The sequence below is a fragment of the Eriocheir sinensis genome, chromosome 12 (genome assembly GCF_024679095.1).
Source record: "Eriocheir sinensis breed Jianghai 21 chromosome 12, ASM2467909v1, whole genome shotgun sequence".
Lineage (NCBI taxonomy): Eukaryota > Metazoa > Arthropoda > Malacostraca > Decapoda > Varunidae > Eriocheir > Eriocheir sinensis.
The window spans coordinates 6,744,182-6,758,569 of record NC_066520.1 but is presented as its reverse complement, the minus strand read 5'-3'; the positions used below and the strand labels follow the sequence as shown (position 1 = coordinate 6,758,569).

The 14,388-nt window shown below is 40.8% G+C and overlaps 1 protein-coding gene across 2 annotated transcripts in view; it reads left to right on the top strand.

Annotated features, from left to right (window-relative positions):
* Positions 1–14,388, top strand: part of LOC126997338 (broad-complex core protein isoforms 1/2/3/4/5-like) — a 60,177-nt gene that overhangs the window by 1,371 nt on the left and 44,418 nt on the right. The gene's annotated exons all lie outside the window — the stretch shown is intronic.

Genomic DNA, 14,388 nt, shown 5'->3' with positions numbered 1-14,388 from the left:
GTATTTATAATTTCTCCATGAGAAGGAGGGAGTGAACTTCCTTCAACCCTGCGATATTTTATTGTTTCCATTTACTAGTGGTTTTGTGAAAGAATTCTGAAAAAGTGGAGACATACCGTACCATTGTTTGTAACAATTATCTATTTTTAAAGCTGTTAAGAATATATTCAATCTGAGATGGTTACTGTGATAAGGAGGAAATGAACCAGCCAAATATATTATATAGACATGAAATGATTTTGATGCTTAAGAATTTGCTCCATTAGGCTATTTTATACTACTAATTTTTGGGGGGGGAGCTCATTTTCTTCTATATAAGTTATTTAGCCTAAGATGACCCCCCAAAATTGACAAAGATTAAACTGGCCTATATATAACAACTCTGTGACAGGGCTGTACCCAGAGCTGTAAAAAGTGTGGGGGGGTCTTTTTGCACTAAATGTGGACCATCTTAGCCACTTGAAACGGGGCGAGTGATGAGCAAAGCGAGCCAAATCAGCTGGAGCTTCTGGGTTTTGAAAAACTCATTTCTGGGTGCATTTTCTAACTGCCAAAACTAAAAACTTTTTCACTTTGATTTTCTCTGAAAGTGGACCTTTTAGCAGATGGAAGGGGTCATCCAATCCTCCCGACCCTTACTGGGTATAACCCTGTGCGAGTATTGTCTTAAGTTTCAAAAGATTTTGATGAGTAAAAAAAAATATATGGGAAAAGTAAAAGTTTTGATTAATTAAAAAAATCAATTGGGTTTCTATACTTTTACACCAACAATTATTATCTTTACATTAATATGTAGCCTTTGACATTCAAAACATTAATATCAACATCATTTCCACCTTTATTTTTGTCATATGATTTTTTTCTCACTCACCTTCATATAGGAAAAAAATTTCTTGAAAAAAATAAAAAAATGAATTATCCATTTACTCCTTTTTAAAATGAGACCTAAAGCACTGATATTGGTTAATTTATCATGGGGTAATCAAAGGAACGATCCGCCTCTTATTATGAATAGCCCGAGGGTCTTGATTTCGATGTATATTGTGAAGAATAATACCCAGATCATCATATTCAAAAAACAAATGAATTGTGCTTTTTTTATTATTTTTTTCATGTTAAAAAAAATCTACTCCATCATTTTTGCACTATTTTTCTTGTTCTATGCATACAAAATACTTTTATAACCTTTCTAACAAAGTTAGTAAAAAAATGTTCATTTATTTCCATTTAGTCGCACAAAAAAAATGAGAATAATTGCAGTCGACTTATTTGTCCTGTATTATGAAAAAAAAAATATTGGTAATTTTTTTTTACTATGTTTTATAACATGTCTAGTTATTAACCCTAAAGTTTCATGGCAATCACACGAAAAACTAAAGAAGGAGATGCATTTTTATTATTATCCCAAGCTTTGAGAAAATGGCAAAGATTTGTTTCCATTTTTGTGTCATAGCACAATCACATCCTGTTAGTATAAAATCCCAGACCTGTTATTGTATGATTCCTTACTGTTCACTGATCACATATCAATGCATTTATCTAATGATGTGACTCCTGATTCCCCCTTACAAAGGTGTTAATCGCTCTAGGGCGAGGGTATCGTGACTCGCCAAGTTGCCAGGTTTGATTTTCAAAACTCGCCTGGTTTATACTCAGTGCTTACAGTGTCATCTACTTTTCTTTTCTTTTTGCCTTTGGTTGGAGTGGTAGTTCATTGCTGCTTGCATTTCAACCTTTTTCTATCTTGATGTTTGTTTCCAATTTGCTAGTAAGTAGATGACACTTGTCATGGCCAAAATTATGTTCTATTACTGTCACTTGGATGGCAAATTTCACTCTAAAGTATCATACATACTTGACTTTTGTTCATTACAACCATACTTTTGAATGCAACAATTAGTTTGGTGGTTGTGGTGGTGGTGAGGGATCTTTTGGTGGCGAGGTGCACAAACAAGAACTTGAAAGTGTTGGCGCACAGCTGTTATTTGCGTTTTCCCCTACATAAGCTGTCATTTGGCGGTTCTTCTCCACATGCTGTTTCCGCTTTGACATGATGTCAGTAAAAGGCTTCAGGGCAATAGTATATGCTCTAATGCCTTAGCAAGAGCTCATGAAAGAAGATCGCAGTGTAAACAAAACAGTCTTCCTTTAGGCACCAGTTACCTGGGTGCAAGGCAGGAAAACCACATTGGGCTGGGGAGGGGTTGCCAGATACACGAGAATACATTCGTATGTCATTATTTTATAATATTTATCGAAAATAACAATTTTTTTTTTGCCACCTACACTAGGACTGGCTCGCCACACCCATTTATTAAGAATTTAAACTCAGGCTTGGTGGGACATTTAAATTTGTGGAAAATTAAAATAAAGCTGCCATTTGGTATCTTATGCATAGGTGCTCATTCCAGAGTGTTTAAATTATTTTATTTTTATTTTTCAACTTATTTCTTAAAATAGGATGGCAGATCCTCCCCTCAAGAAGAATGTAAGAGGAACTTGAGTTTTGAGAAAATGCCTTGAAAATTTTTGTGTGTGTTCTCCCTCATAACTAACGCTCAGGTTACTTAGATTGTCACTAATTTGCAAAATAATTTTATGAAAGTTTGCAAACATTTCTGCATATTTCTGATGCATTTTAGATAATGATATGGCACCTGGTCCCCATTACCAAGTAGATATTATTATTCTAAGGGTGAGGAAATCAGAAGGCACTACCTTCCCCATTGTTCCCAGGTTTTATTAGTACTCCTTAGTCTCATAATTCTTACAGAGGCTCACTCTTTGCTTCTTAACAGCTTTTCTGATGTTTGGGTGCATTTTCTCCATTTTATGTTCATTGAGATTAAAATCCATCAACTTGTTAGCTCCAAACTAAGATCGCAAAACATAGCCCTTTACATAGCTAAAGTTGTGCACGATGGTTATCTAAGATGGATACTTCAGTCTGTCCAACAGACTTGAGTTTAGGTCACTTCAACCAGATTTTGGAGTGTAGGGCCTCATTTTGGTTCTGTGTCCATCCTTGGTGACATCTGTCAAGAAGTTATCGTGAGGTCAAGTCCCAGTATACAAACTTCATGTCATCATCATCATCATTTCGTTTAACGTCCGTTTTCACTCTTCCTGAGCGGGTGGATGTTTTATGGCTCTCCTCCATTCTACTGTCTTCTGCCTGATGCTCATCCAATCCCATCAGTGCCAAGTCTTCCTGAATACACCTTCACATTTTCCTAGGTCTACCAACTGGTCTCCTTCCTTCTACCTCCTATCTCCAAAACTCCCAGCACTGTATCCTCCCCTGCTCTCTTCACATGTCCAAACCATCAGAGTCTTTCCCTTCTGAGCACTGTTTCCAGGTCCTCTACTCTACATCTGTTAGCTACATCTGCACTGGACACCCTGTCTTGCCACTTGATCCCCGCCATATACCTCAGCATTCTGCGATCACTTACGCTCAATACCTCCATCAATTTTCTAGTTAGAGCCCATTTAGACTCATCTACTGCATGTACTTCAACTTTACAATGGTATCTTGGCAAGGTAAAGTTTTTTTGTTTCATGTGATGGTGGTGCTGTCTGATGCTTTAACTTTGTTATAGAAGCACCAAGAACTTTACCATCAGAGCAGAAATTACATCTACAACGCTCTCATAGCACTAAGCTCATACCTGACATACATTGTTGTCCACCTGCATGACGAGTGACTCAAGTCACTGCCATATGTACCATCTATTGTTAGACTGCATCAGGAAAAATTGATACCGTAATTACGTTTAATGATATTTTGCTATTAACATTGATGTAAACAAAAAACTGCTGTTTCACAAGTGAGTAATGGGGTACACAGAACCTTTAAGGGGACTGCCCACCTAAAATATAAATTCCCGATGAATCTTTTCTAGAAACTTAAAGAGCTTTATTTAGAAAAATATAATGACCAAGCCATAAGATTTATTCAGATCTGGCCAATTGTCTTTGAACAAAAAATAAAAAATGTAGGAGTTTTGACAAGTGATTTTTTATTGGTGCCATGCATGAAAGGAACAATTTACACATTGCAATAGGGTTACTTACAATACATTGTGCTGGGACCAACATGCAGAGGTGAAACTGGAGGTGGCCACCTTTAGAGGTTACCTAGTATACAGTAACAAGCTAAGTACTGAAGCATGCAGTAACCAGATATAAGGAAAAAGCATCTGTAATGGGAAATTTAGACTCATATACTTTGGAAAAGATCTATTTTGGCAATTATATATGTAGGTGACCTCGCATGTCCTACATGGATATAGCTGATTATTTAGTGTTTACCACTAGTATTAGCACTTAGGAGGAAATGAGGGCAAGGAAAAGCCTTCTCTCATATATTTTTTCTTTATTGATTTGATGAGATGGTGTAAGAAGTGCTGTCTGCTTCAATAAATGGTAAAGCCCTGCTACTGGGCAAGGCACATCCTTATTATCCTGTGTGTGTGTGTGTGTGTGTGTGTGTGTGTGTGTGTGTGTGTGTGTAATTCACCTCTTGGTTTGCTGTGGGTCTCTCTCGAGACAGCCTGCTGTTCCCCTACGGAAGAGCACAGAGCTCGTAGTACCGATCTTTGGGTAGGACTGAGACCACTCGCACACAACACACTGCAACAACGAGGTCACAACTTCTTGCCTGACGTCGCGTACCTACTCACTGCAAGGTGAACAGGGGCTACACATGAAAGAAGATAAACCCAACTCTTTTTCACCCGGCCGGGGAATCGAACCCCGGTCCTTCTGGTTGTGAGGCAGACGCTCTATCCACTGAGCTACCGGGCTGTGTGTGTGTGTGTGTGTGTGTGTGTGTGTGTGTGTGTGTGTGTGAGTATTTCACCACTGCCTGATCACAAGTTGGATTCGCAATCGCCAGCAAGATCCCTCCTGACAAAAGCAAACTCATTATTGTCGATCTCTGGGTACAGCCATGACCTCACACACAACACACCCCATCCCCCTTGCTCAAGGGGGGACAGTACCCACTCCTAGTCAATGGAAAAAACTTAGCCTGGGCAGGGCTCAAACTTCTGCCTGCCGTGCCGTGAAGCCTGTAAGAGCAGCACTTTAACCGATTGAGCTATTGGAGTGGAGCATTTACCTATTTGTAGTAGGTATACAGTGCCTGATCTCAAGCTTGGTCAGTCCTGTCTCCCAATCTATACAGTCATACCTTGGTGTACGAGTGCCTTAGTTTATGAGTGTTTTGATTTACTAGCAAAAAAGATCACAAGAAATGCCTTGGTTTATGAGCAGTGACTTCGTATACGAGCATCCTGTTTGCAATTTTTTAATTTTTTATATTTTTTTATTTGTCGCCACCTCAAGGATAGGGACACGGGCTATTTGGAGGCCGTCAGGGTCAAGCACGTATGTCCCTCTGAGGAAGGACCACAGGCCCTTGCCTGGTGGTGGCCCATGAAAGGGAGGGGAGAATGCCGATAGACCGACTCTATTGGCTGATGTCAGCCTAGCCAATCAAGTTGGTCTTTCGAGGAGGACTGGCGTGTCTCTTTGTACAAGTCGAAGACGTGAGCTTGGGTTCCCTTTGTTTGCTGCAAGACAAGAGTGCTCAAAGCAGAAAACAATGGGAATAGAGTCTCAGTTATGGTTGTCACCTTGAGCTTACAAAAATAAGGAACGCAACATCCCATTCTCCAATACAGAACGAATTCGTATCTTAAAGAACGTGTGGCAACCCTAAAAATTTTCTAGCCTACCATAACTGACAGGTGCTGCCCGTTGCTGGCAAAGGCAGGAGGAAGGGGGGAGGGCCTTTATGACGTGTATTTTACACATATTTTAGGACGACCCTTGACAAACATAATTTTAAGGACTGGTTTTGTGGTTTACCGACAAATGCGCTCCCACAGTTTTGAAATACTGAATTTTGTCTGCTTAACAATTCAGACAGTCAAATATGGAACAAATGGTATCTGTATTTTAAGGAAAGGGTGGCAAGTTGGCAACCGTTGTCTTAGTCTGCGTTGTAAACTTGTAGAGATAGCACCCTTGCGCTCGTGTCCGATTGCATTTGTGCTTTGGTGTGCGATCTTTGCGTTTTCAGCAGTACAGTGTGCGTTCTTTGTGATTTAACAATGTTCCCCAGAAATAAGGTTAAAAGGGTTGGTGTTGCAAAGAAGGAAACTGGAACGGCGGATACTATGCTCGCAACAGGAATGGGATGCGAGCCTCGGCGGCTTGTATGCCCTCCTGGACATGACTGACTCCTGTTCACCCTCCATCTCGGAAGATATATCAAGTTAGCTTCACATTGGTGGTTGAACGTAGTTCCGGTGCCTCGAGAATACAGAAACTGCGGCTGCTAAACCCTGGTGCAAAGCCTACACCTCAGGAGGACTCCCAAGAGTTTGGAGAGTGAGTGAATGAAGCGACGCGCCCCCAGGCGTATGGTCCCCATTAGTTGGTTAGTTAGTATCCCTTTCAGAACAAAAGTTATCAGAATATAATGTCATTCCTTTGTTGAGCATATCACAAAGTTACAGTGTTTTAACATGAACCATAAGGGAAGCATTCCTTGACTTCCCACCATATACAGGTAACTCTCGATTTACGCGAGTATTGCGTCCTTGAAGAGGTCGCATAAATAAAAAACAATGTAAATCAAACAAGAGGTAGGTTTCTGTTGAAAAATAAATATTCGCTTCATTCAGTGGAGAGAGAGAGAGAGAGAGAGAGAGAGAATATCCATATCACCGAGATATCCACTCAGGCACTCAGTCTCAGCCTCACTCGTGTGAGGAAGAAATGAGGGAGATCATGAGTGACTGGCTAGTATTGGCACCGGTACCGAGCAGTCTGGTACCGGTACCATATCGTATAGCTGGTGCCGTTAGTACCGGTACTGGTACCAGTACCTGCCCACCCCTATTGTTGAGTAGCGTGGCAGCGTGGGTACTGTATTGTTGTTCAAGTGGCACGTGGGAAGAACTGAGCTCAGCTGTGTGGCCGTGGCGCCGTGTGAGTCCAGTTGTGTGAGACATCTGGTGGCCACTCCATGAAATATTGCGTATAAGTGGAAAAAACGTGTAAATTAAACATTTATTTGGATTTTGGACCCCACATTATTTAAAAAACGCGTAAACCAAACTCGCGTAAATCGAGAGTTACCTGTACGTGTACTTGTAAATTTCATGGGTATGCCTCTGGAGTACAGAGTTTAAAAATATAAATATTGCACTGTGGGGCTGCTGTAGCTTGAGGCATCATCTTTGTTATTAGATTCTTTTTTGTAACAGCAGAGGTGGGCAAGTGCGGTACTCAGTGTGGTAGTACCGCATCACCAAAAAAATAGCGCACTACCGCAAAATGTCTGAAAATACTGCACTGCCGTGAGCTGCACTAAAAAATCCTGCGTTACTTTTAAAACTATCGAAGATGACATTTGCAGCGGCTTGCTCACAGAAATGTTTTCTTTTTACAGTGAATCGGACTCAATCACTCAATCGGTATCAGTGATTCAATCATTCTGACTTTTTAGTTATTGTTCAAAATGAAATACTAAATAGACAGACTAAACCACTAAATTGCGAGTCTTCTTTAACCCGCGTGGTGCTGGCCATTTCAACCCCGGACCCGTCCGTGGTGCCGGCCGATTTTTCATTTTGTAAATTAAGGTAATTGTACTATTTTAAGCATGTTTCCTTTGTTTGGATAGCCAGGATAGGCACTGAAGTATTTTTTTATTTTGACTACCACTACTGCAGTACCACACACTGTGTACTGCACTGGGAAAGAAAAAAATGGGACTGCACTACCTCAACCGCACTACTCTGGAAAAAATACCTCACTACCGCAACCGCACTGCTGGTTTTTCAGTACCACGCCCACCTCTGTGTAATAGTACTGCAACTAACTCCTAACCCCTAAAGGGTGGGTGACAGATTTTTCCGATTGCCAGGTTAACCGTACAGTGTCGTCTTTTGTCATAGATAGGGGTCATGCCAGGTTGCCCTTTTTTCGTTTTTTATTTTTTAATTTTTTATTTGACCCTTAAAATGTAAAAAAAAAAAAACAAATTATTTGATATATATATATATATATATATATATATATATATATATATATATATATATATATATATATATATATATATATATATATATATATATATATATATATATATATATATATATATATATATATATATATATATATATATATATATATATATATATATATATATATATATATATATATATATATATTTTTTTACAGACAAGGAGACAGCTCTAGGGCACAAAAAAGTAAACATTAATAAAAAAAAGCCCGCTACTCGCTGCTCCTAAAAGAATCCAAAGAGGTGGCGAAAGATAAGTCAGTTTCGGGAGGAGAGGTGTCCTGATCCCTCCTCTTGAAAGAGTTCAAGTCGTAGGCAGGAGGAAATACAGATGAAGGAAGATTGTTCCAGAGTTTACCAGCGTGAGGGATGAAAGAGTGAAGATGCTGGTTAACTCTTGCATAAGGGGTTTGGACAGTATAGGGATGAGCATGAGTAGAAAGTCGAGTGCAGCGGGCCGCGGAGGGGGGAGGCATGCAGTTAGCAAGTTCAGAAGAGCAGTCAGCGTGGAAATATCGATAGAAGATAGAAAGAGAGGCAACATTGCGGGCGGAATTTAAGAGGTAGAAGACTATCAGTATGAGGAGGAGAGCTGATGAGACGAAGAGCCTTTGCCTCCACTCTGTCCAGAAGAGCTGTGTGAGTGGAGCCCCCCCACACATGAGATGCATACTCCATACGAGGGCGGACAAGGCCCCTGTATATGGACAGCAACTGTGCAGGGGAGAAGAACTGGCGGAGACGGTACAGAACGCCCAGCCTCGAGGAAGCTGATTTAGTAAGAGATGAGATATGAAGTTTCCAGTTGAGATTTTGAGTTAAGGATAGACCGAGGATGTTTAGTGTTGAGGAAGGTGATAGCTGGGTGTTGTCAAAGAATAGGGGATAGTTGTTTGGAAGATTGTGTCGAGTGGATAGGTGGAGAAACTGTGTTTTTGAGGCGTTGAAGGACACCAGGTTCTTCTTGCCCCAATCGGAAATAATAGTAAGGTCTGAGGCTAAGCGTTCTGCAGCCTCCAGCCTTGAGTCGTTAAGTTCCTGAAGGGTGGGTCTTCTATTAAAAGAAGTTGAATAATGCAGAGGGGAATCATCGGCGTAGGAATGGATAGGACAGTTCGTTTTGGAAAGAAGATCATCAATGAACAACAGAAAAAGAGTGGGAGATAGGACAGAACCCTGTGGGACACCACTGTTAATAGATTTAGGTGAAGAACAGTGACCGTCTACCACGGCAGAAATAGAACGGTCAGAAAGGAAACTGGAGATAATGGTACAGAGAGAAGGATAGAAACCGTAGGAGGGTAGTTTAGAAAGCAAAGATTTGTGCCAGACCCTATCAAAAGCTTTTGGTATGTCCAGCGCAATAGCAAAAGTTTCACCGAAACGGCTAAGAGAGGATGACCAAGAGTCAGTTAAGAAGGCTAGGAGATCACCAGTAGAACGAGCATTGCGGAACCCATACTGGCGATCAGATAGAAGGTCAGAAGTGGAAAGGTGCTTTTGAATCTTACGGTTAAGGATTGATTCAAAAGCTTTAGATAGACAAGAAAGTAAAGCAATAGGACGGTAGTTTGAGGGATTGGAGCGGTCACCCTTCTTAGGTACAGGCTGTGTGAAGGCATACTTCCAGCAAGAAGGAAAGGTAGATGTTGACAGGCAGAGGCGAAAGAGTTTGACCAGGCAGGGTGACAGCACGGAGGCACAGTTTTTAAGGACAATAGGAGGCACTCCATCAGGTCCATAAGCCTTCTGAGGATTGAGGCCAGAGAGGGCATAGAAAACATCATTTTGAAGAATCTTTATAACAGGCATAAAGGAGTCAGAGGGGAATGAGTAGGAGGAATATGCCCAGAATCGTCCAGAGTGGAGTTTTTAGAAAAAGTTTGAGAGAAGAGTTCAGCCTTAGAGATAGATGAAACGGCAGTGTTGCCGTCAGGACAGTGGAGGGAAAGATGAAGAAGTGAAGTTGGAGGAGATGTTTTTGGCTAGATGCCAGAAGTCACGGGAAGAGTTAGAGAAAGCAAGGTTTTGACATTTTCTATTAATGAAAGAATTTTGGTTAGTCGGAGAATAGATTTGGCACGATTTCGGGCAGAAATGTAAAGTTCATAATTAGCATTAGTTTGAAGGCTCTGGTATCTTTTGTGAGCTACCTCTATCATTGACAGCACGAGAACAAGCGTGATTAAACCAAGGCTTTTTAGCGTGAGGAGTAGAGAAAGAACGAGGAATGTATGCCTCCATTCCAGAGACAATCACCTCTGTGATGCGCTGAGCACACACAGAGGGGTCTCTATCCTGGAAGCAATAATCATTCCACGGGAAATCGGAAAAGTACATCCTCAGGTCGTCCCACCGAGCTGAAGCAAAATGCCAGAAGCATCGCCTCTTCGGTGGGTCCAGAGGATGTACAGGAGTGATAGGACAGGATGCAGAAATAAGATTGTGATCGGAGGAGCCCAACGGAGAGAACAGTTTGACAGAATAAGCAGAAGGGTTTGAGGTAAGGAAGAGGTCTAGAATGTTGGGCCGATCTCCAAGACGGTCAGGAATACATGTAGGGTGCTGGACCAACAGCTCTAGGTCGTTGAGGATAGCAAAGTTGTAGGCTTGTTCACCAGGATGGTCAGTGAAAGAGGATGAAAGCCAAAGCTGGTGGTGAACATTGAAATCTCCTAGGATGGAGATTTCAGCGAAGGGAGAGTAGGTCAAGATGTGCTCCACTTTAGAATTCAAATAGTCAAAGAATTTTACATAGTTGGTAGAGTTAGGTGAGAGATAAACAGCACAGATGTATTTAGTAATAGAATGACAGTGAAGTCTTAACCAGATGGTGGAAAATTCAGAAGAGTCAAGGTCGTGGGCACGAGAGCAAGTGATGTCGTTGCGCACGTAGGCGCAACATCCAGCTTTGGATTGAAATTTAGGATAGAGATAGTAGGAGGGAACAGAGTAGAGATTGCTGTCAGTAGCCTCAGAAACCTGTGTTTCGGTAAGGAAGAGAAGGTGAGGTTTAGAGGAGGAGAGATGATGTTCCACAGAATGAAAATTAGAGCGAAGACCGAATGTTGCAGAAATTGAGAAGAAAGAGGTTCGAGGAGTTATCAAGACACCTCTCGGGTCGGCAGCCAGAAGGGGAGTCCTCCCTGGGGGAATTTGTGGTCCCCTCCACAGGCAGGGACTCCGAGGCATTGCTTAATTGAGTCATTTTGAATTTTGAATTTTGGAAAAAGGTGTATATGTTATGTGAATGTAGTGTGGTGTGGATAAAGAGAGGATCTGTCTTTAGAGAGCATGCTGAACTACTCTCCGGTGTTGGTGAGACAATAGGGAAACGGTTAGTGAGGACATGGGAAGGGTCTTTGGAGGGCTTCAGCTCCCTTCTCACCTCCCATATATACCTCATCGGGAGTGGCTTGCGCCCGTTCGGTAGGTGTCTTCCTACCTACTCCATATATATATATATATATATATATATATATATATATATATATATATATATATATATATATATATATATATATATATATATATATATATATATATTACTTATATGTGAGGAATGGAACCGCGGCTACCATAGAGTGTTCGTCCTCTTATTTTTCTCCGTCTCAAAGCTAACGATGTCATATCAGGAAAGGGAAATTTATCTTAAAATTTTTTAGAGCTTATATTCATTCCATTATAAACACTTCTCACAACCATGTAGTGTGAGTAATGTATAAGTACTTCTTTACATCACAAAAAAAAAAACCACACAAAAAAAAAACAGTAATTGTAAGTACAAGAAAATGGTTGGATGCACATCAGGCAACACCGCTCACTTCAAGGCCGTGTGTACTACAACCGTAGTTCTCAAAGCTCAACAGAATACTATGAAGCTTCCGACTATCAGTTTTCATTTCCGATTACTTTGAAGCATAATTTACAATTCCTCATGCTTTACTGATTATAGAATCAAGGAGTAATTACCTAGAAGAGAGTAACTTACCTTCTTGTATAATGATTTTTGTTGGAATGCGGACAAATGTACAGAAAGGCCCTTTAACGTCCATTTAAAAATACGAAGACTTGTCAAATTATTCCTCTTTACTGTCAATGAACAATGTTACATACACAAACAAAAATAAAGGGCGTATAAGCCCTCTAAAGAGCATGAGTATATATACGTACTGAACACTTCCCTAAGAGGTACGTATATGTACGTACAAAACACTGTACGGGTTAAGGGGGGCGGCTACTGGGGGTCCTGCGCATATGGTTCGTCCAATAGCTTTGAAGTTTTGGTATGTTGTTTGTAGGTATAAAGGTACAGGTAACTCGATTTACACAAGTTTGGTTTACGCATTTTTGAAATAACGCGGGGTCCAAAATCCAAACAAATGTTTAATTTCCATGCTTTTTTCACTTATACGCGATATTTTATGGAGTGGCCACCAGATGTCTCACACAGCTGGACTCACACGGCGCCGCGGCCACACAGCTGAGCTCAGTTCTTCCCGCGCGCCACTTGAACAACAATATAGTACCCACGCTGCCACGCTACTCAACAATAGGGTGGGCAGGTACCGGTACCAGTACCGGCTCTAACAGTACCAGCTATTCGGTACGGTACCGGTACCAGACTGCTCGGTACCGGTGCCAATACTATCCAGTCGCTCATGGTGTCCCTCATTTCTTCCTCACACGAGTGAGGCTGAGACTGAGTGCCTGAGTGGATATCTCGGTGATATGGATATTCTCTCTCTCTCCACTGAATGAAGTGAATATTTATTTTTCGATAGAAACCTACCTCTTGTTTGATTTACATTGTTTTTGATTTACGCGACCTCTTCAAGGACACAATACTCGCGTAAATGGAGAGTTACCTGTATGATATTCTGTGAATTTCATTAAATTTTGGTGAAGTTTAGGAGAGACTCAAACAAAGCGTTTTTTTTTTCTGACTATTTTTCAGTCAGTCGCTTTGAAAAAAATACCATTGAAACTTTGTTTACCTATCTACATTTCCCAGCTAGAAAATTTTTGATTTCTTTGTTTTGTCTTTGAAAAAAAATAAATTGTCACTTATAATTTTCTCCACTCTGTCCCGTTTTCTTTTGACATTTTTTGAAATTTTACAGCGGGCAAAAATTGTCCTTTAGTTGTAGTTTTCAATGATACCTAACAAAAGTCGGTCAGACTTTTTACCAGTTTTGTGAAATTTTTTTAAATGTAAAAAAAACTACTTTTCAAGATATTGGCTCCTAAAGATTTCTTTCCATTTCATCCTTGTCTTGCCATTTGTATTTATTTGATTGGCATGAAATTTTCACATATTATTGTGTATACCTTTTGACTTACTGGAGAATGATTAGGCATCTGGTCCCCCTTTATAAAAAAAATTTAAATCAATCAAAGGTGAGGGTGTCAGAAGTTCAAGGTGTTCCTGCACGACCGTACTGGGCAATTCTGTCTCTCGAACACAAACAGTGTTTGTAGCTAAGAAAGTGACACGGTGATGAAAGATTTGGTTGTTATCAGCCTCAGTGTTCACAAATCTGTGAATAATCTGTTGTCGAAGCTGCAGTGATGTCTCATGCGGCAATGTAGCTGATTCTGCAGTTGGTGGTGATGTAGGTGGCGGTGGAGTAAGTGGTGATGAAGCAGGTGGTGGTGGAAAAAATATTCTAATGCAATTTTTACGTATATACAAGCATTGAATGATACCAAATGTGTTGACACGTGTGTCCGGCTATGGCGCAACAGTGCAGGACATTTAGAAATGGCCTCCAGGGGGGAGGGGCTTTAATTTTACGAAAACAAATCTTATCACCTGGCAATTTAGGCTTTCCCGGCCATGCTGAGCAAAAAACATGTACTCGTCCGATTTTAAACATACTATTCATTGAAAAATACCCCGTAGCCACCTGCCTTGAGGGCGGGTGACGGGTTATCCGGTCTGCCTTCTCCTTGTGTAGTTTTGAAGTTTGCATGGGAATTTATGGGTCAATATGACTCCTAGGATGCCACACAATTCCTCCATGCCATTGTCAGTGTTTCTGAGACTGTAACCACTGTGTCCACATCCAGTGACCTCGACTCCTCATAAGCCTCCTCTTGCTCTCAAAAAAGCTCTCAGTGAGAGTGGAATTGAAAGAGAACTGAAAGTGACTTTTTCAAGCTTCGAAAGTGGTGTTAGTGGTGAAGACAGTGACAGCAACAGCATTGAATTCCAATCCCTTGTCTTATCAAGAAGGATGAGCCCTGTTATTTTGCAACTTCACTTTGGTGGCCATCCTGTT